The sequence below is a fragment of the Dermacentor andersoni genome, chromosome 8, assembly GCF_023375885.2.
Source record: "Dermacentor andersoni chromosome 8, qqDerAnde1_hic_scaffold, whole genome shotgun sequence".
NCBI lineage: Eukaryota > Metazoa > Arthropoda > Arachnida > Ixodida > Ixodidae > Dermacentor > Dermacentor andersoni.
Genome location: NC_092821.1, coordinates 87,687,821 through 87,708,828, shown reverse-complemented (window position 1 = coordinate 87,708,828; position 21,008 = coordinate 87,687,821). Strand labels below are relative to the sequence as shown.

Sequence of the window (21,008 nt, the reverse complement as noted above, 5' to 3'; positions counted from 1 at the left end):
CGCGAGCAACCAGCGCGTCGAGATGCTGGCTGCGTTGTATTACAATATCAATTAGATGACCACTTGACGAGATTTTTTTTCGCCGTCGTTGAGAATGAAACTTCAAATTACACACGTCCTTAGTTAAAACGCGCTTTCAAAGGAGTGTTACTCAGATGAACTGCGCGATATCCCATTGAGTTAGAATTTCAACGTGAAGTGACTAAATAGGCCCAGGATTGTTTATGTTCCAATCACCCGGACTGGTGCACAGAAGACGCTGTATGGTAGGACCTTAGGTTATACATTAGATAATTTTACAGTAGTGTTTTCAAGCAAACGTAAACGTATGACGCGCGTAAAGAAATAACCTTGTCCTCATTGCGCATGCTCCGAACGTTATTAGGTTTCTGTTGTTTACGTGGGCTATGGTAACGTACGTTATTTGGTAAGATTAACGTTCATAATGCTCACAGATGCTAAGAAATAGCATTATCGAACATGGCGGCACTCATGGTCCCTGCTTAGGCGTGAATTGTGGTGACGGCTACCCTCTCAATCTCTTTAATCGCCAGTAACAACTGAAATGAACTTTCGCCTTCTCTAAACTCACCTGAAACGTTAGTAACGAGCGCATAGCACGTCCTATTTCTGAGATCGTTGGGCAATTCCGCCGGCCGTAGGCCTAATGAGACGCGTCCGCATAGCCAAAACAGGATGGTAGCTAATGTATTGTCTTGGCTTGGATTCGTTTGGCACGAAGCACCAGATAGCGTTTTGTCTTTTAACCTCTTCCTTACGTTTGCATTCCTGTACGTTAAACTAAACGGATTGAAGGGACACGCACCGTAACCTCCCACATTCGTGCTTGCGTTTTGAAGTACGCATGGCAATAAACGCTATTCCAAAACTGTATATTCATTGCTCAACGGAACGATTTCTAACAAAGATTATACGTCCCATTCCTGTTTTTACCATCGCTTTTCCACGCGTAGTACCCGCTATAGTATCTACCAATGTGAGAAAAAGCAATTCACGCAGACACTACTCTGGTAGTTGTCTAAGCATCTGTAAGCACTGTGCCACTTCCTCACCTCCACGCAGGTCGGTGTCATCATCAACGTTATGTAACTTGATCAGACCTGTATAAACGGCGGCGCTGCGGCGTCTCGAACTGTTGTGGACGGCGGCGCAGGGTGAATTGATGAGGCACGCAAACTACTGAAGATGGCGGCGCCAGGTGAGCTGATGACGTTGAGATCACTAAAGGTCGTGGTCGCTTTGGTGCGTTATTCATTCGCGTCGAACCATTGTCAACCGGCACCTGCCGTTCACCGGCGGCGGCTGCGTATGGCGTGGCTGGGCGGGCCCCTTTCTTGAAAGCGAATTGCGATGGGGGCAGTGTCGTGAGTGCAGATAGCTTCGTGCGCGCTGTGTTCAAGCCGCTTAGTTCACGTTGAAGCGAGAGGCAGCACGAAGGTCAATTCGCTCGCTGCTGCGGGTCCTATCTTGAAAGCGATCGCACTGCGTGATGGACGGACGGACAGAGGGGCAGACGGACGAACGTTTTTCCTCGTTGGGTAGGCCCACAAATCCTTACGCATTTAAAGAGGTTTAGGACTGTTCGGGGAAGCACCGTGTCCCTAACATCGTGCAAGCTTGCCCCCGCGTGTTGTCAGAACCCTTGCCGAGGAGCTCTAGCAAATTGCTAATCACATTGAAGCAATGCGGGCCCACATACGCGCCAAGACCACTTCGTGTTTGAGACGCAGGAACAACGTGCCGTGTCACATGCTGTAGCTCAACGCCAGGGCACGGCTGCACTGTAGCTCTAGCATTTGCTTAGCGTTCCAACACAGTTGTGACCGGAGGCACTCAGACACGGCGCTGCGGCAAAAGAGGGCGAGGATAAGGGAGAACGTTGGCAAAACCAGGAAGACCCTCACAAAAGTTGACAGCCACTTAAGTATCCGCACGCGATTCTAATGCGAAAGCATTAGCCATTGTCTAAGTTAAATCAAGGCTCCACCTTAATCCGCCTTGTTCTAATCTGTAACAAGCTTCGTCCACCTTAATGGACCTTAATTCTCTTTAATCTACCTTAATACAATTTTGGTAGTGGGCCATGTCCGACACCGTAGCTGTTCGCCGCGGGATTTCGCAGTGTGAGCCGCAGCAGGCCCAGCGACGGGAACGCGACGACATCACTTGGTCACGTGGGTTTTGGTACCATCGGATGATAACAGCGAACGCTGGCGTTTCCACTTCATGGGGCATATGACCATTTCGCATTAAAACCTTCCAGTTCAAAAGCTCGAAGCGGACGCACATAAAACATTCCGTGAGCATTTCGCAGTGCTGGTACGTGAGGCCGATCAAATTAGACAACGTCGACAAGACCCTGTAGTTTGTACGATTCGGAGTCGGCTTCACAAAGTCTGAGGGTTGCTCTTTATCCTAGCAGCAGGTGCGTTTCGAGACAGGTAGCTGGCCTACACTACCGGGACGTCACACGGAGGCTAAGCGGGCTTACGCCGTCGTCCGAACTTTCACGACGACAGTTGCCATCTTGGTGATAAGTACGAGGTCGGGAGGTTGGAGGATTAGAACAGGGGGTTTATTCCCATGGGGAAAAAAGGGGTGAACTTTCTTAAAGGAAAACGCATACTCGTACTGGCCGGAGCACGGAGCGCAGTGCATTGTTCTCGTAGCATGAGATTCACGTCAGAGCAGACTACATGGTTCTGAGAGCACCCTCCACACATTGAGGATGTCCCCGAAAACCACTCCGTCTTCCCTAGGTCAGTCGCTAGGGTAGAGGTAATGTACCAATCAACCAGTCCGGTGGTTCGTGTCAATGCAGCACGCCTATTCTGATGAGGAGAATGTTGACAAAGCACACCTTTTTAAATGAGGAAGTAGGCATACCAGACCCAGGGTTTCGCTGACGACTGGGGAGAGGTCAATGGCCGAAGCTCGTCAGAAGATAAAGCCAAACCAGTCGGGGTATTCTGTAAGCGTCCACCTAGTGGACATGTCCATTTTGTCTACTGTTGGTGTTCTGAATGGGTGGGCTGGGGTACACGTCAGAAGGATACAGGCGCCCTCAGCCAATCAGCATTTCTGCAGTAGACTAAATGGACATGTCCGCAAGTTGAGCACTTACATCATACCCCCGCAGGTCCTGGCGTCTCTCGATGAAATTCGGAAAAACCCTCCGCCGTCTCGTTCCCATGCTGAAGTCTACCAATTTGCCGTCACTTAAAGACGCACCTTCTGGTAGGAATGCCGAAACTTTCCGCATCTCAGTGTCCACGTTGACTCTGTGGAATGCTGTTTGACGTCAGTACCACAAGGACCCCGGCCTCCGCTCTTCCGGAAATACGCCAAACCTAAAAAGTTCTAATCGATGCTACTCGCTATCATCAAGTCATCTCTCTGTTGTTGTGTTTCTGCGCAATTCACACCACGTGTGTTTACTTGGCTTATGTTTACTGCAATTCATACTGCCGGTACAGCTGAGCCTTACTCTATGTAATAGTGTAACAAAGCTGCAATCGCATCTATTCTTTCGCCCTTACAAGCACGGGATGCGCAAATTTTCCGTACCCGCAGCAGCGTCATATCACAATGCATTGCGAGCGCGGGAATCGCACCTCGTAGGAGGCGTTGCGCATTCACAATTCCACACATGCAAGAAAGAAAGCAGACTCCGCGGTAGCGAGCATGCTGATTTTTCTTTGTCGCCAAAGTCCGAACACAATCTGTGCACCACGGCAAATTAAATACGTTAAAGGGACATTAAAGGCAAATGGTAAGTCGATGTGGACTGCCTCAATACCATTCCAGAGACCTCGTAAGGCTTGCTTCGTGCCAAGAAAAGACTTAGTTTACCAGAAAATTGTATCCGAAGGATCCGAATACCTTTTTCGAAATTCAAATCTTCCGCCACCCAACCGGGGGAGCGGTGACGTTGCATAGGCCATCACCGCCCTTTTCTGCCGTCGGTGAGTCAAACGGCGCCCGACAGACGGCGGCACCGAGTTTGGTCAAGTGGGGTAGACCGTTCGGGTATCCCGCGGCATCACATGGAAGTTGAATTCTCTGCTACTTGTAGTTTGTGCGAGTTTCGCGAGCCAGTAAAACCAGCGCTGCACTACGCGATCAGGAAAATTCTGAAACGCGAAAGCGGGGGTGGCGCAGCGTCAAGCGAAAACGAAGCCTTTCGACCGCCCGCGTCGTTGTCAATAGTGATTTCAATGAGTTCTTTTTTCTAAGCATGAAATGGAACTGGACAAGTAGCATTCTATTTCATCTTAAAATGCAATACGAGAATGGCTTTTGCAACGAGTAGTTGAGTACTAGTGATAGAATTTAACTGAGGAGTGCTTTCGTCATCGAGCAAGTGCTTGCATGTACCGGGGAAGTCTCAAATCATGTCCTGTATTTACCTCGATTTCTCGGTTATTAAGGCTCTGTTCCATATAATATCGACGCCTTAGAGATTCTCGAGCACTAACATATCACTTTAGCTTGACTTAGTATTTTCCTCTAGTGTCCCGTTAAACACAAATTGAGGGGCTGTATGTGACCCTTACCAAGTGAAACGTGGTACGCAAATGCGCTGCACTTTGATTTGAACCAAAATGACTCGGGCTTCTTATAGCTTAATTGGCTAGAAATCTGAGAAATACGTTAAATTAGGCTTGCTTTTTTTCCGCAGAAGAAACGAAAAGTAAACCTTGAAGGAGTGTTCTATCTGAATTCGTTCCACCTCTGACTTAGGAAAACTAAGCCCACCGCATTGACAACGCGTAATAAACGTATCAGATAGTTTACCTGATTTTTAGGTCATCCTTGTATAGAAAAAGATTGACCACACACGTACCATCTTCCGGCAATGACGAGCATGGAGTAATATAGAGAGAAGTAATTACTCGCTAGTTACAACAGTTCAGCTTGCGTACCGCCGATTCAAGTTTCGAGTAGGAACACGTGGGTGGTGTTGAAACACTAGTTGGCCACGCCCTATGCACTGCGAGATAGACAATTTGGTGCTTCTTGTCTATCGTCTACGGCGATTGCAAGGGATGCCTCTTTTCGATCATTTGCACTATTTAACTAAGCTGTCACTTTATTCTTTCGCACCCGCTTATTCTACTCATCTCCCGGAAGAAAGTAAGCTATATGTAAACGTTGCCAAGGAAAGCAGTTGTTACTGTTCCGAGGGGGGGTTTGACGATGTGGAATTCACTTTGCTCGTGGAGGAGTAAGGAAACGTGAGGCTGTGCCCGATATTCGGGACGTTTTACAAACACGTTTACATTTACATATTTACAAGAAAATTCAAAGTAATGCAGAAAAAGTTCATGATGAAATTGTAGCAGCCCATCACTCCCGCCATTCGTGGCTCTTCTTATGCCTTGCGTGGTCATTGTTCAGTCACTTCCACCAATCCGGCATCAGGAGACCGATGACATCAGGTCCCATCAATCCGGAGGTCTGCTGCCGTTTCCCTCCGTAAGGAGCTTTGTCGGAAACGCACACACATCACTGGGCACAAATAAGGGGAGGGGAACACTGACTCCGTACCCGGCGTGGGCATGCCAATTCGGGCGGCTGACAGGTGATGGACCGTATTATTGCACTGACCTCCTATCCGGTGTGTACGTGCCAATTTGTGCGGCAATTTGTGTCAGGTAAAGGACCGTATCCTTGCTAATTGCCCTACTCCCCCGTTCGCCATAAATCATCCGTTTTCGGAGTCGTTTTGACGAGGTCGTGGGCCCGTTCCCCATATTCGCGCTAACCGTGGCCGGAGGTTGTCGCGAGGTGAGCGGCCGATCACAACATTACCCTGACACATAAAACTTTCATTGTTGAAATGCTGCCTCCATCTTAGGCTTGCTTTGGCCTTCCACTAATAATCCATACATTAGGCTAAACTAATTTATTGTAGGTTTTAAGAAGGGCTGGCCGAATATTTGAAGTTCCGAACACGAATTCAATGTATACATTAACTATTTGTGCTCGAAAATGGACTATTCCGTATTCGAATATTTCAAATTGACAAAGTAGTTTGCGACAACTGACTCGTAAAGTCTGGTTACACTTCTGCATCACCCAAACTAATTAAGTATTGCTAATTATCAGACTTGAAACAACAACAAATGTTTTCGAAGCAGTGCAGAAACAAAAAGCATCATGTGCACTTTGTACTCAATATTGATGCGGAAGCCTACATGATAACCTGTTATGTTTGCTTGTTGTCTGATTTACTGTTTTCGGTAGTCAAGTCATGTGCCTATTTCATATTTTATGCTACAATCAGTGATATTTCCCTTGTAACACGCTCTTTTACATGTATCTGCGAGACACAAGTCCTTCAGTTGCTTTTTGTTTCATTTTCCAACAATTCCTTATATTTTTTTCAGCAGGGATTCACTTAACGTTTTCGGAAAGCTAGGCACACAGCAGCCATTCATCCTTTGAAACCTTGTTTTTAATTAGGCTTTAAGATGTTCAGAGGCTATTCGTGTTGCTTGCGCTGACAATGAGTGGTCTCGTGTTTAAAACTCATCCTAATTGACCCTCATTGTAAGTTGCCTTTGTTGCACTATAGTGTTAGTACAGGTCCGGCACCTAGTTATAACGAAATATGGATCCCTGCTGTAAATATGTGCGTCTGCGTTTGACTATTGGATGTTCTATTCAACATTCTATACTTACTATTTGTATTCGAGAATGGTGATATTGCCCCACCTCTAGTTTTAAGTCGGAGCTTTCTATCGCTGCAGCATGTGGTTTCGCTTGGGTCATGCAGTGGCTGGGTTACATTTTTAATTCCATTCAATCATATTCTATTATTTCCACCAAGAAATTACAAATACACAAAATAGCCACCGCAGCTAGCTACGGTTTCATTTAACAAATTGTATACATTTCATATACAGCCGCATAACATCACTCAATGGCTCAGTGTGAGTCCCCAGTGTTCACACTATAGAAGTGCAGGTAGTGCAAGTGGAAACAACAGCATGCTCATACAACCCTTCGCTCAAATGTCTCTTGTGTATGTCTGCTATACATGAAAAGCAAAAGACTCGCAGAGGCATGCCGATGCAAGCAACTCATTCCAAGATGAGCAAAACGTGAACAAGGTGAATGCAGGAGCCAACGTTTCGACAAGTGGACTTGTTTTCTTCAAGGCGACATATGCTTTCCTCGCCATTCCAAGATAAGTTATTCTTAGGCCAGTTGATGTTTAGGCTTACAATGCATATTGTTTTTGGCCCAAAGGACGCAGCGCAAAGCGAGGGAACAGGAAAAAAAGAAAACAGACAATGGTGCTTCTCTGTGTCTTTCCTTTTTTCCTGTTCCCCTCGCTTCATGCTCCATACCTTGCGCCAAGAATAACACGTAGACTGAGCCAGAGACTCATAGATCAAAGTCAGTAAAGTATTATAAACGCGTTCTCACGCCTTTCGGAAGTACCGGTGACCTGTTTTGCCACTGCCCGAGGTATACCCAAGACTTTCGAAACGTTCTACTATATCCGGCGCCAATCCTTCGCTATACCGGAACATTTTCAAATGCTTTACTATATGCAAGCGTAGTGCTTCTTTAGTCCGAGTTATATGAGACGCATGTCCCTGCTTTCTGCGCCGGCCCTTCCCATGCCAGCGTCTGACTGTGCGTTCCAACGTCCGCGTTGCTGGCTGCTACATCTTACAATGACCGCGCGGTCAGCTTTCACCTCCACAGCGGTATAAACTCCTACTGTGCGAATTATTGTCCTAACAAAACTTACGACTTACTGCTTAAAGTGAACCGCGCAAAGAATTTGTTTCGTATTCGCGCAAGGCGTACGTAAGGTACATTATATAATAACTGACCACCGTGCTTCAAAGCAAAAAAAAAAATTGTGACCGCTACGCAGGCCGTCTTAGCTGTTATTTTACGTTAAAGCCGACCATGTGATCGCAGGCCAGATTTGAGCGAAGGCCTTCGGTGACCACCGACCATTTTCACCGCTACATGAAAACCGGTGAGGTAGTACTCCCCTTAATAGCTCCGATGTCAAAACATTACCTACGTTTGTGACGAAGTTCCGGCAGAGCGGCGCGTCTCGCTGCCATGTCTGCGCTGGACTGCAAGTTGCAGCCGTACGACATCCACACATAACGACGACGCTTCCATGTCCGACGTCAACAAACGTCGCAACAGCGCGAGCCCCAGTTGGGACAAAGGCGTGAAATTCAACGTCAGCGGGTATCGACAATGAAACAAGAATTACGCGCCGTGTCGTCAGTTGGCATTGCTTCGAATGACATTGATTTACACATGTCGTGGAAGGTGCTTAAATTTTAGTGTCAGCTTAAACTAGTTTGCACATACGGGCAGCTAAACGAATATCCCTGAATGAGAGGCGCTGTATCAAGTTGACATTACTCAAAACAGAACAAACGCGCGAATTGGCCCAAGTCTGCCTGCGTGCGTGCCTGCATGCACGCGTAATGTTAGCTGGGTCCCCTGGTGCGCGGCGCATGTCCCCAAGCCGCCATTCTAATTGTGGGCAACCCAAGCGTTGTCTCGTGGCTCCGGTCCAGCCGATCTTATGTCAGAGACTGATGAGCGCTATGAGCCGTGCCAGCGAGCAAGGCAGGAACGAGGACAGGCCACACGGTTGACTGGGTCCCTGCGCCTCGTCGCCGACGGTTCTCTGTCTTCCGTCGCAACACGCTTAGAGTAGGCAACATTCAGACCTTTGCGACTGAAGGCAATGAAGCACTGCCCTGGAATCCAGCAGGCCCCACTAAAGTTGACTAATGAAACACTTATAGTTTCTATGGTTTCTCAACACTACCGACGAACTATAAGAGCAGAGGACGGACAGTAGAAAGGAATAAAACAAGCATGGTGGTGCGGGGCATTACGCTTTCGAAGGGAAGCATGGCTGCTGTTGCTGCTTCTGGCTCAGCTGGTCATTTTATATATATATATATATATATATATATATATATATATGTATATACATATATGCAGGAACACCTGTGCTTGTGTACTTGCACAGAAGACAGTTGCCTATCTTACAAAAAGAAAATTCTCGACGTAACCTAGCCTGGCAGGCTCTCTCGACAAGCGTTGTCTCGGAGCAAGCTTTCTCAGAACATCCCCTCTATTATCGTTCCCGTCCACCCGGGTTCACAACGGCGGTCATGTCTATCCAAGTGAAACTGTGCAAGAATTGGGTAGCATCAGCCTTTGCTCATGTAAACAATGAAGTACCTTGCTTAACGTTTCACATATTGGCCATGTTCTATGGGTCAAACAACAGAAATCTAGTAGCTGTTACCCGTGGCTGATTCCCTGCATGTCATTGTCCCAGTTCGGGCCCCAGGCCAGACGTCATTCCTGGTCCACATCATCACCGGCTGGATCTTTGCACTTCAAGCAGGTTTCGTGGGGGTCGGGACACGTGCAAAGGTGTGCACCCACCATGACTCGTCATCCGGTGTCCCGGCGAGGTGTCATGGCATAATAAACATAGCAAGGAGGAAGGAGAGAGCACAAAAAGAAATAAAATACGAAGGTTCCTCCGCACAGGGCCCTCGGCGCAGAGCCAGTGATGCTATAATCACGCTGCAGACATTGTGCGGGCGTATTTTGAAACGCTCGCTCCGGTGCTGCGTCATCTCTTTTAACCTTTTAACCTAGCACATAGATTATATAGACCCTGGAACGTTTTCTAATAATGCAGTAAGATTGAAAGTTTGGGCAGCGAAAGGGCCGGTTGTTTAAAAGTTAAGAAGATGTGTTGCAAGAGGTCAGAATTGTGGCACGAAACGTCGAAAAGAACTTTGAAAATAACTGTAAAGCAAAGAATCAAAACATGGTTCTTCGTTCAAGTATGAAGACATTAAGATTATGAGCCTCATGATCTGCACGAGCTGATCCCTATTCTTTTTTCAACACATTCGCTTTTTCTTCCCCTCTTCCCATTCCCTTACGTAGAGTAGCAGGCCAGATGCTCCATTATCCGGCCGACCTCTCTACATTTTCCAGTCATTAAAATACCTCTTCTTCTTCGCGCCCTTAAAAAGAGAATGGGAGTATTTTATTCTGATGCAATTTCGTAAAAAAAATTTTGTGTACAAGCAAAATAACCATATGTTTTGTATTTTAGTACAGCTTTTCGTGCTCGCACACCTACGTTTCTTTTCTCTGTTTCGTCCCGTGCCAGCACAGAAAATGCACAATTACATTTCCTGCGGTAATGAAATCAATATTTCCTCGAGAGTGCAAGTCCGGTTTGCAGTATGTAGGTCTTCTTCCTCCATGACTGACAAAAGAAGTTTCACTTCGCAGTTCATTGCAATATTGCAGCTTTCAACGGCTTCCTCAATATGGCTCTCTCCGCAGCACACATCTTTTGTTAATTCGTTTAGAAGGCATGGGTTGGATTTAGCTACTTAAGGCGAATGCAGCGGCATAACATGCGTGTTCATGCTGCGAAATGGGCTTGCCTCCGAGTAATAATAAAATAAGCAGTTTGGGATTGAGCCAGTTGATATTTCATATTCACTGGAATTGAAGGGCGAAACAATTGCGGGGACGACCAGAACGGCGCTTTTCGTGTCAGACGTTCTCGTTCACGTCTTCCTTTTGTGTTTCAACTCTCAACAAGGTATCGCTATGCGAGACGTGCATGTGGTGGACGCTTTACGCCGTTATACAATTACAGACGTAACAACACGTTCTTGTTATTCGCTAAAGAAAGCCGAACCTAACATAAGCACGCAAAACGTGACTTGAGTGCAGCGTCTCTGAAATCGCAAAAGAAAGACTGCGTACACAGTATGTGTTACGCTGCGGTGCATTTAAAAAAAAAATAATTATAGTTCACTCTGTGAAATGTGATATTTTCAAGGAACATTAGTGATTGATAATGTGAGTTTTCTTTAGTTATCGCAATCAAAAATCGATGATCTTGTACGAATGAGTCAGATCAATATCATCTATAAAAGATATACAACTTTGAAGAAGCTTACAGCTATATAAATACTGGCCCGACGGCCCCACGAGCTTGTCGAATGCTTAAAATTAAACAAAAAATAAGAAACCTACATGTAGCTTAATTACCCTGCGTTGGCCACACCGGTATTACTACGTGCGTTTGTTTTCCGTCACTGAGATTGCGTGCAAAGCCTTATGCAGGGTTTTCCAACTGCACAGGAGGCCAGCATGCATTTCGCACGACGAAGTTTGTGCAGACTCTCTGTTCTTCGTGGCAAAGGCTGATTACTGCGTCTGCCGAGTTTAGAGAAATCTGTTCCTCCACTTTTTGATAGCAAAGCCTTCGTTGTCGCTTCTAATCTAATCGAGGTTCCTCTGCCGTGGTGGTCTCTCACAGGGCGAATGAGCGTTATCGAAGTACTGGCAATATTGGCAATGCTTCTTGCGCAGCAGACTTCCGGTCACTAGGGTGAATTTAGCATCTCTACACTCCCCCTGCCAAGCTACTGACATATGTCTTAGGCTTCACCTCTCAATTTACAACACACCTAAAAGGTACACCCCTGCGCCTTCGTTGTTAGCCCTTGCAGCATCCTAACATACGCAGCGACCCATTAGTGGCTGTTTGAATCAGGGTGCCGAGTACATTCAAGGCGAATTTTGTTTCAGCACCTGCATCGCGTCAACAGACGTAATGGTTTATAATAATTGTTGCTGACATTAATAAGAGAATCGAAATGTACGTTAACACCACGCGTGATGTTACTTTGCCAACGTTGCCAAAGTCATTTATCTGCTTTCAGCTGTAAGGTAAGCAAATGTCAATGATAACGTGTTATCGCTTTTCATCGGGGCTGGTATGACCTGTTCATCATCGACAGAGGCAAGCAATTGCGTTCCATAATTTTAGCTATTTATTGTCTATCACGAAGTAAGGAAAAAAGCACAAGCTTCCAATCAGAATTTTTTTAATTGGTACTTCAGCAGAACTTTGTCTGCTCATGTAAATGCACTTAGCTAAAGCAGGTCACTCTCCATCATCAGTGATTAAATTTATCAGAACCAGATGCAATCGAGAGCGTGCATTCCGAGAAATTTCGCCGGATGCGTTAGCAAATGTAAGAAAGGTTTTGAATGTTGTGCTCATTATGAACGATAAATATGTACAGGCCTCGCAACGTGCCTAATGACGCTTTTGTACTAGCGGCGCTTAAGTAGTAAAATTTGCTCATCCAACCAACTACATGTATTCGCAAAAAAATGACCGCCAAATAGTGTGTATAATAAGTTCTCATTCCTTAATCAACATCAAATGTGAAATTTGCGTGGACTATGTTCAGTAAAAAACAAATATTGGTAATAGACACAACATGTATTACCGTTAAACTGATATGATAAACTTCGTTCATTTATATCAAGCACCATGGTAACGACACTAATGAAACAAGGGAACAACAAGTTAGCAGGTGTGAGTAGCATTCTCTGAAGGAGAGAAGTGTGATACTACAGCACTGCTCACTGTTTTAAAGAGATGCAAGAAACGTAAGATGGGCCAAATAATAAATCGAAACAAGTTCGTATGTAGGCCGCCTAAAAGCAAGCCATTCTCCCCGAATGCTTCAAATTATTGCTCAAAAATTAGCAACCCCGTGCGTTTGGTCCCGAGCTATCATGTAGGAGAATTCTTCTGAACAGTCCTTGTGTCCATCGTTCTGTTTCTCTCGAGAATCCATTAAGTTTTCCTGTCCTTTATATCTTAAAATGAAACGAATGTTCGACAACTTCGAATTGCGAATTCTCGAATTCCACATGAAACGGCTAGCAGCGGCTATTCAATTAGCGTTCGAAATTCTGAATATCCGCATACCCATGTTGTTGTTTTTTTACCCTTGCAGTGACCCCTTTTCCGTACGATTCAGATCAATTTGCACGTACTAGGCTAGCGTGGCTCCTTGTGAATTATTTTATGGGTCAACTTTGCTTGTCTTTTTCATTATATCCTGACCCACATTGTACGCATTGTCAAGAGGTCGCGTATTATCTCATTGGGCACTTCTCGTCAGGCATGTTCGGTCAACTAAAGCAGCACTACTGTACGAAACATAAGATCTTGAATATCAAAAGGAATAAAAAAAATATAGTAGCACACCTAAGCTTTTTCTGTCAACCCTCTTGTACTCCATTCTTCAGATTCATGTTAAAATGCTCAGCCATCAATTTAGTATTCCATTTAGAATGTGGCAGTCTACGCATATAACAAATAAACTGTTTTGTTGGACATATTAATGCGCTGTACTGCGCACACGTCAATTTGACGTCGCGAGATTTCGCAGTTTTCTGACGTCACGTGTCAGACAGATGAAATAGGTGTATCCGTCAAAAAAACCTTAGCGACTAGCCGAGAGCATATCATAAAAAACTCGCAAATATGGAAAGAATTGTTTTTCCGGCCTCACCATGCATAATCAGTGTGTACAGAACATTAAGAATGGGGAGTGTACGCGCTTTTCATGAAGTGGTGTGACGAACAGTGGCAGTGGGCGTGCCCAAAAAGGCTTTTTTTTTCGATTGTTAAAAGCTAACGGTAGAAATGGAAGAAATGCATTGGAATGAGTTTACGTAATAGCGCCCGCGATTAACCTGACAGATTCTAATATCATTGACTGCCTTTGTTTCTGCCCACTGCCAGATTTCTCTTCCCTCTGTGATACAACAAACGTAACGTTTCTTTTTATACCCTGTAACTGTTACACAGGTTATTGGTAAACACGACGAAAGGGTTACGCGACAAAGCACGATATGAAGTGCGCAGGCCACCTCCTGGCGTGGGTTAGTCTCGTCTCTTTGTCGTGGGGTATACCAGTCGCCTGCGTAGCGCAATTTACTCGGATATGCAAAAGCAACTTGCCTCATTACATGCTTATTTTCTGTGTTCGACAATAATGATGGTGGTTCTGACATTGACGTTTCTCTTTGCTTGGTACCGCAAACATATGCGGATACCGTGACGCCTCGTGCTAGTAAGTACATACTCTACCAAGGAACAGCACGAAAATACGAGGGACAAGAAGGGGAACACACACTAGCGCTGGTGTGTGTCCCCTTTCTTCAAGAGGGGGGAACTTTGGGCCAGCTGGTCCGACGTGTTTCAAAAGGAAAAGAACTGCGACTTCTGACGAGACGTGAAGAAGGAGGGGACAGGACGAGCACTCCTTCGTCAGGTCACGTCTGAAGTCGCGGTTCTTTTCCTCTTTAAGCATGTTCCCTTTCTTGTCCTTCGTCTTTTCGAGCTGTTCCCCTGTAGAATATTCGGATACGTATGCCTGTCTTGTACTTGTTAAAAAGTGACTCAAAGTCACATTTCCACTACTGAGCAACCATCGCTGTTCTTGATGATGCTGCCGAAGTTTGTGCCCTATCATAAGCATTGCGTAACGCAAAAGTGGACACGAGTCCGCAGGAACGTGGAGGCTTCAAGTCATCAACAGTTGAAACAGGGCATGTGTCAGGCTAAAGCAAGTGTTTCGGCAAACCATTTCCTTCAGAGCAAAACCGCTTTTGTTAGGAGCTTTTGTACAGCTCACTCTTACGCAAGGACGGCGGGGGTTAAGAAGCCGGACGTGCCTAATTTTGCTGACCATTTGGTGGCAAAGGATCGTGAGCAATAAAAACGCTGCCAAGTTGTAGCGGTTGTTGCATTCACAAAATCAAGACCTTTCGTCAAAATGTTGGCACCGGCCTGAGACATGCCTCGTTCGACTACTGCTGAAGATTTTGGGAAAGTGTAATGTATCCTCGATAGCGTCATGTCTAGATACAAATTACGGTGGTATCCTACTATTTTGTTGCTGCAAGGATTCGTTTCAATGAACATCGTCATGTTGCTTAATCCGCAAGTACCTGTTCGTAGTTGCTGGCAGCAAACTTCTTTGTAACACTTTCAATACATGAATCAATGAAACGTACTAAAAGTATGTGGTTACGATTTTATGTTTGTTTTTCTCTCTTCCTTTTTCTATTTTTTGACATGCACTTTTCAATGGCCCCTGTTCGCTTCGGGCCTGGCAATCATCGCTCGGATATGCGCGAACCAAAAGTGCTGGCCGGGGGAGGATCACAATGCCACTTCCTCCGCCCCGGAAGGCCGCCACAACCAGCCGGTCGGCAATGCCAAGGCCTACTTCGCCATCCAAGGTGAAAGCCTCGGTGAGTGTATATTCACTGCAATAATTTGAAATGAACTCTTAAAATACACGTATATAAATGGGCCTTTTGAATATGTCAAGTACCGACAAGCCTTTAAGCATCGTGGTTCTCCCTTTTTCATCTGTCAGCAGCCTGACAACTAGCGTTTACAATAGACACCAGCAAAATTTTTCAGTGCGCCGCTCACAGTACGTGTCTCTGCCGTTATTTGCCAATAAACCTTACAAATGAAATTGTGGGGTTTTACGTGCCAAAACCACTTTCTGATTATGAGGCACGCCGTAATGGGGACTCTGGAAATTTGAACCACCGGGGTTTCCTTAACGTGGACCTGAATCTAAGTGCACGTGTGTTTGCGCATTCCACCCCCATAGAAGTGCGGTCGCCGTGGCCGGGATTCGATGCCAATACGTTTTAATGATCCTCGATGTGAAGCTCAACTTTGCAGCCCAGACCATACCACTGACATATTGGCAGTTCAATACTTGCCGCTTGAATTCGTCCGACTCACACTATCTAACGAAAGGTTTCGCTTTATAGCGACTGCTGGTTTATACAGGGTTAGTTTCACCACAGACTCCCGTTTGCGACGCGCTTTAGTCATACGTTGTTTCCAATTCTTCAAAATGAGCGCCATTGAAAAAAAAATTAACACACCTATAATGATCCAGTGACAGCCGCACAAAAACCTTGCATGCTGCTTCACCGCATCAAGGCTGCCAAAGATTTACGGCTTCATTATGCAATGAGGCAGCAGAGCAAGGGGACACCAGGGATTCAATTTATTGTTCCTTACAACCACATAAATAGAACACATCAAAAAAACCGTGCGTGAAAAGAGGCACGAACATAGAAGAAACCTACACAGCGCGGGCTTCCACCTGGTTTCCAACTGATTTGATACATTGTGACATGTAAAACCTGCTTTGCAGATTTAAGAGGACAGTTTTTGCCGCACTGGTAATAGATCATCATGAATAACCGAGAGCCCGACTTTCTACTCTAGCAAAAAAGCAGACCATGGAGCCGGAACAAGCATAGAGGAAACTGGCTCTTACGTTTAATTGAAAAGTGAAAAGGACGGGACAGTTTCGCCCGACAGGCGAAGCACTGACTGCGATAGAAAAATATTGTACTGCTATACCAAGTAAGATTAGTCGTTTTATCATCTGCATAACTTGCTGTAGACGTTTGCTTACGAACTAAATTAACTAGCACGTTGTCGCGCGCGCACAGGCAAACACGAACGCATCTCACTGGATGACCGCGGACACTCGCTGTCAGAACGCCGGCGTGATGAAGAGCGACGGCAGCGGTGAGCGAATTCCGCTTTGTGCGGCCGCTTTGCTTCATCGCGAGCAAGGCGCGCGAGACCACAGCGCACACGACGCCATCAGCTGTATCCGACCGGCTAGTCTTCGAAAGCAGCGCAGACTGCCTCCAAGACAGGACGCACGCTGCTGCGTACAGCCGCAGCAGCTGAAATAGAAGAGACGCGCACTAAATTTGCCACTTTCTCCGCCCCCTCCTAGCGCGCGCGCATCTCCCCGCCTTCCTCACTTGCGAGCTCGTGAAGACACCGCCGCTTCCAGATACTGTTCGGCCTACCCTCGCAAGCTTTCGTTCGTACCTACATCAGGGGGCATTATATATATATATATATATATATATATATATATATATATATATATATATATATATATATGCTCACAGCGCCACATCGCTCTGAGCGGAAGCAATACGAAAGGCACGCACTTTTGCTCGGGCTAGATCGCCGAATGAAACGGCCGGGGCAAATGTGCGCCAGTACGACAGGATTAGCGCTGCACTTCAGCTCCTCGGACGCTGTGCGATATGTTGGCGCGACGCAGCGAGCAATGCAGCTCCTTCAGTGCAGAAGGAACAGCGCCCTGGCAGCTACCAGGCGTCCCACAACGCTGTCGTAGCACTTCAATAATGCGCGAAGTGAGACCATCGGGCCCCCTGTTACACACAGATAACGTCAGTCTGGAATGTGCGGTCCTTTCAACCCACACCAGTGCGCGCACACAGCAGCTCAGCAAGGCTAGCCTGCTTGCTTCGAAGTTAACTTCGAAGTTAAGAAATTTGCTGCAAGAGATACTTTATAGAGCCCGCTTTATTAGTAAACAGCTAGAAAAAATGTAGCCGGCATTGCCTGTACGCCCCGTGTACACTTCGCACGATGATGAAGCGACGGTAGCCTGCACTCACGGAGGCCATACGCTGTGATTAATTTAGCCGAGGTGCGCAGACTTCAAACTGGGCACACAAAAAGCATGGTGATGATTTTAAATAGGGCTGGTGATCTTGCAAATGTCGCGCTCAGGTGAGTGGCTTTCATTGGTCTAGAATGTCATGGCCCTCAGCTGTGCGCCTTGCTCGCTCCACCTGTCGCTGATCAGGTGGCTCACCCACTGCTGTTCATATGGCGCTCGATTTGCTGACGCCTCCGTGGCACTGTTGCACTCTAAAATTATATGATACAGCGCATTGGGTATTCCGCAGAACTGGCAGTTGTATTCATATAGTGTAGGATGTATCTTCTGCAGTAATGTGGCGTGTGTGAAGGAGTTTGTTTGGAGTCTTGGCAGCTGCCCGGCTTCCTCCATACTAAGCGTGGGATAAGGTGGTGGCTATTTCCATCTGTCTAATCTGTAATGTTCTAGAATATCCGTGTATCGTTTTGGGATAGGCACAGGAGTACGATCGCCTCTCGGGAAAATCCGGTAGGTGCGACCTCCGGCTGCAGCATGTTCCCCGCTAGGGAAATGTGTCCAGGCGTACATACAATATGAATGGCTGGTGGGTTTGTGTAGCTTGGGTAGTATATCGAGTGTCACTGTGGAGATACGGCCTTTCTGAAAATTTCTGCATGCTGCTTGTGAGTCTGTAAAAATTGTAATTTGTTCCTGACAGGCTGTTGCGGCAAGCGCAATCGCTGCCACATATGCCGACTCGGTGTCGTTCAGCTTGAATGTTGCTGCACTGAGGTCTTTTCCTGGACCCGTATTCACACAACTTTCTCTTGCTATAGTGATCCGGGAAAAGAAATTCCAACCAATCCTGATGCCGAACATATTATTAGCGAAGCCAGCCAGCCAATGGCAAAGAGGGCTTACGAACGAAAACCTTTGTGAATTCGGCTCCTGTTTGGTCCGTGACGCTCTTAGTACGTGCGCCGACTCGCTCGGGTATTAAATGGCGTCGGCGTATCTTGTTGCCTGTACTTTTTTTTTTTTCTTTTTACTAAGTCAGTCCGATTGTGGGACATTCGCAAGCGCAGCAGCAGCAATAAATACAAACTATCAAGACTTATTCTGATACAGTTAAATGTGTGGTGATATTTATACCACAGCGCGTGTACAAGGAAAAACACTGGGAAGGCGGGAATTGAAAATTCAAGACAATGAGCAAGACCAGAACAAGCAAAAAAGCGGGAGCCAATGCTTCGACAAGGGGCCTTGTCTCTTTCAAGGCGACATATGCTTTCCATGGCACAGTATATATAGGTAAGGTTCTTCTAAAGGGGAGAGGGGGTAAGGCGAGTGGTGTGAGGCAACGATCGAAGGTGTGTTAGCAGCCGAGGGTGTAGAATTGAAAATAAATGGGTGCTATGTGCACGGCCTGTGACACGGCCGTGTGTCAGCCGGCGTGTCAACGGCGGTGCGCGTAGCACCCCGTTATTACCTGCTTCGCTGGAGGTCAGTGGGCTATCGTCTCCCTGAAAGTGACAACAAAAGGAGCGGCAGAAAGTAGCGCTCATGAAAAAATTACCAAAATGGAATAAACACACAAATGAAAGAAAAAAATTGAACCGGAGCAAAGAACAAGAAAACATTAAGTAACCAAATGAAAATACCTAAGTACTGTTGCCTATAGCTTGAAACTTAGCACAGCGAATAGATTCTAAAGCTCCATATGAAACGTTTATGTCTATTGGTTGCAATGCCTTGAACTTATAGATGAGGTGCCATTCTTTGTACTTTCTTTCTCGTTCAGAACGGAAATTTGACTGTAAGATGTAGAGTTTAAGTTCATCAAAGTTATGACCTGGTTGGTTGAAATGCTCGGCGACGGCTTTGGGAAGCTGTTTAGCTGTGTCCGCGCGATGTCCGTTTAACATGACGTTCATTGATTGCCCCGTTTCACCGACATATTGGAACATTCAAGCATATAAATCACACTCGAAATAGTACAGGTAAAGCTACTTTTCACTTCGTGTGTATAACTATTTGCGGTGTTTTTAATTTTGTGAGCAGTAAACTTAATACTCGGGTGAAAGGAAGGAATTGAAATGGCTAATTAAGTCTGTTAACGCGCTTTCACCGTGTTCCCATATTATAAATATGTCGTCAATCTAACGCAGACAGATGTGGTATTTTAAAGGGTAGGATTTTATTAGGTCTGCTTCAAGCTGTCCCATGAAAACGTTGGCATACTTAGGAGCAAGTGTAATTGCCGTGCTAGTGCCGAAAGTTAGCAGGTAGTGAATCGTAACAAACTGGTTGATAATAAGAACAGACTTCGAAAGCTGAGGCGTTGTGTACTGTGAAAGGATGTACACCCTTAAGGACATTTACTGTTCATAACTTACAGCGTTAACTCCTTCTAAGAGTGCGAGTTGCAAATCACTTTGCAACCTTAGTACACTTGAAGGTGTAAATTTTCTTAGCGTGTAAAAGGTTATGTGCAAGTTAGCAGCTGTCCTAACGGTGTCTGCAGCCGCATAATCACCTCTGTATAGTGCATCTTTTCTTATCATATGATGACAACTGCACGAAGTGCAGAAATGTCTCGCACGCTTTGCAATAGAATAAACCACCACAAGATGTTGCTCCTAGTCGTGCTGCTGGAGTGTGTGTCTCCATCGTTCCCGCATTCCGTAAAGGGCAATGCGTATATTGGCAGCGTAACAGTCCTAATTACCTAGAAAAAAAATTGAAATACTGGCATGGAACACCAGGTTATTCGAAACCATATACTAATAAGCGTCGAAAACATCTACTGGCCACTCCAATCGTTATCGCGACATTAAAAAAAAGAAAAAAGTCGAAGTCTCTCGAAGTCGTCCACAATTGACTCAAAGCATTAAGCCTACTGATCTCGTGATTTGCGTATTTTTGGTGACGAAATAGTACGGCTTATTCTTTTCAGAAGCTTTGTGCCCACTTCTTAATTTAATAATTGCTCTTCACTGTACATTTCTTTCCGTTTTCAGAGTAGAGACTGCAACGTAGCTGCCTTATCGGATTCCCAGCTTAAAGGTAAGTTGACTTTACTGCATGCATCGGATGAACATCATGCTTTATTTTCAAGCATAGCAAGCCTTGCACGCAATTATTTAAATCAAAGATAGACATTAATACGGATGCTCTCATTCGAAGCATAATTGAAACGATACGTTAAAGATCATTCGTCCAGTGACGACAGCCTCACATCACTAACGCGAAGCCCAAGTTGTGAGAGCAATGCGAAGACGACCCCAAAATTGGTCAGACCTCAAACAGCCCAAAAACGCAGGACAAAAAAAGCAGAAAAATGACAAAGCGCTGACCTGGAAGCAACGTTATTTGTTAGTAACTACTAGTCAATCGCTATTCGTCAATCGTCAAACGTTAATTAGCGAAAAATAGAAATATACTGGCAATGGGGCAACACAAGGGGAAGTAAAACATTGACAGCGTGGTTAGATGTGATTACTTATTAGGTGCCACTAATAATGCCGCGCACACGGATATACATACAAAAGGTAGATTTCTTTATCAAAAAAAGAATATTTTAGGGTG

At 45.7% G+C, this 21,008-nt stretch overlaps 1 long non-coding RNA gene across 1 annotated transcript in view; it reads left to right on the top strand.

Moving 5' to 3' along the window:
- The window catches only part of LOC140212918 (uncharacterized), a 34,970-nt gene extending 14,484 nt beyond the window's left edge, over positions 1 to 20,486 (top strand). Inside the window, exons 2-3 of the long non-coding RNA XR_011889894.1 lie at positions 15,093 to 15,201; positions 20,441 to 20,486. This is a non-coding gene — a long non-coding RNA (uncharacterized lncRNA). The remainder of the gene's footprint in view (positions 1 to 15,092; positions 15,202 to 20,440) is intronic.
- The last annotated feature ends 522 nt before the right edge of the window (positions 20,487 to 21,008 follow it).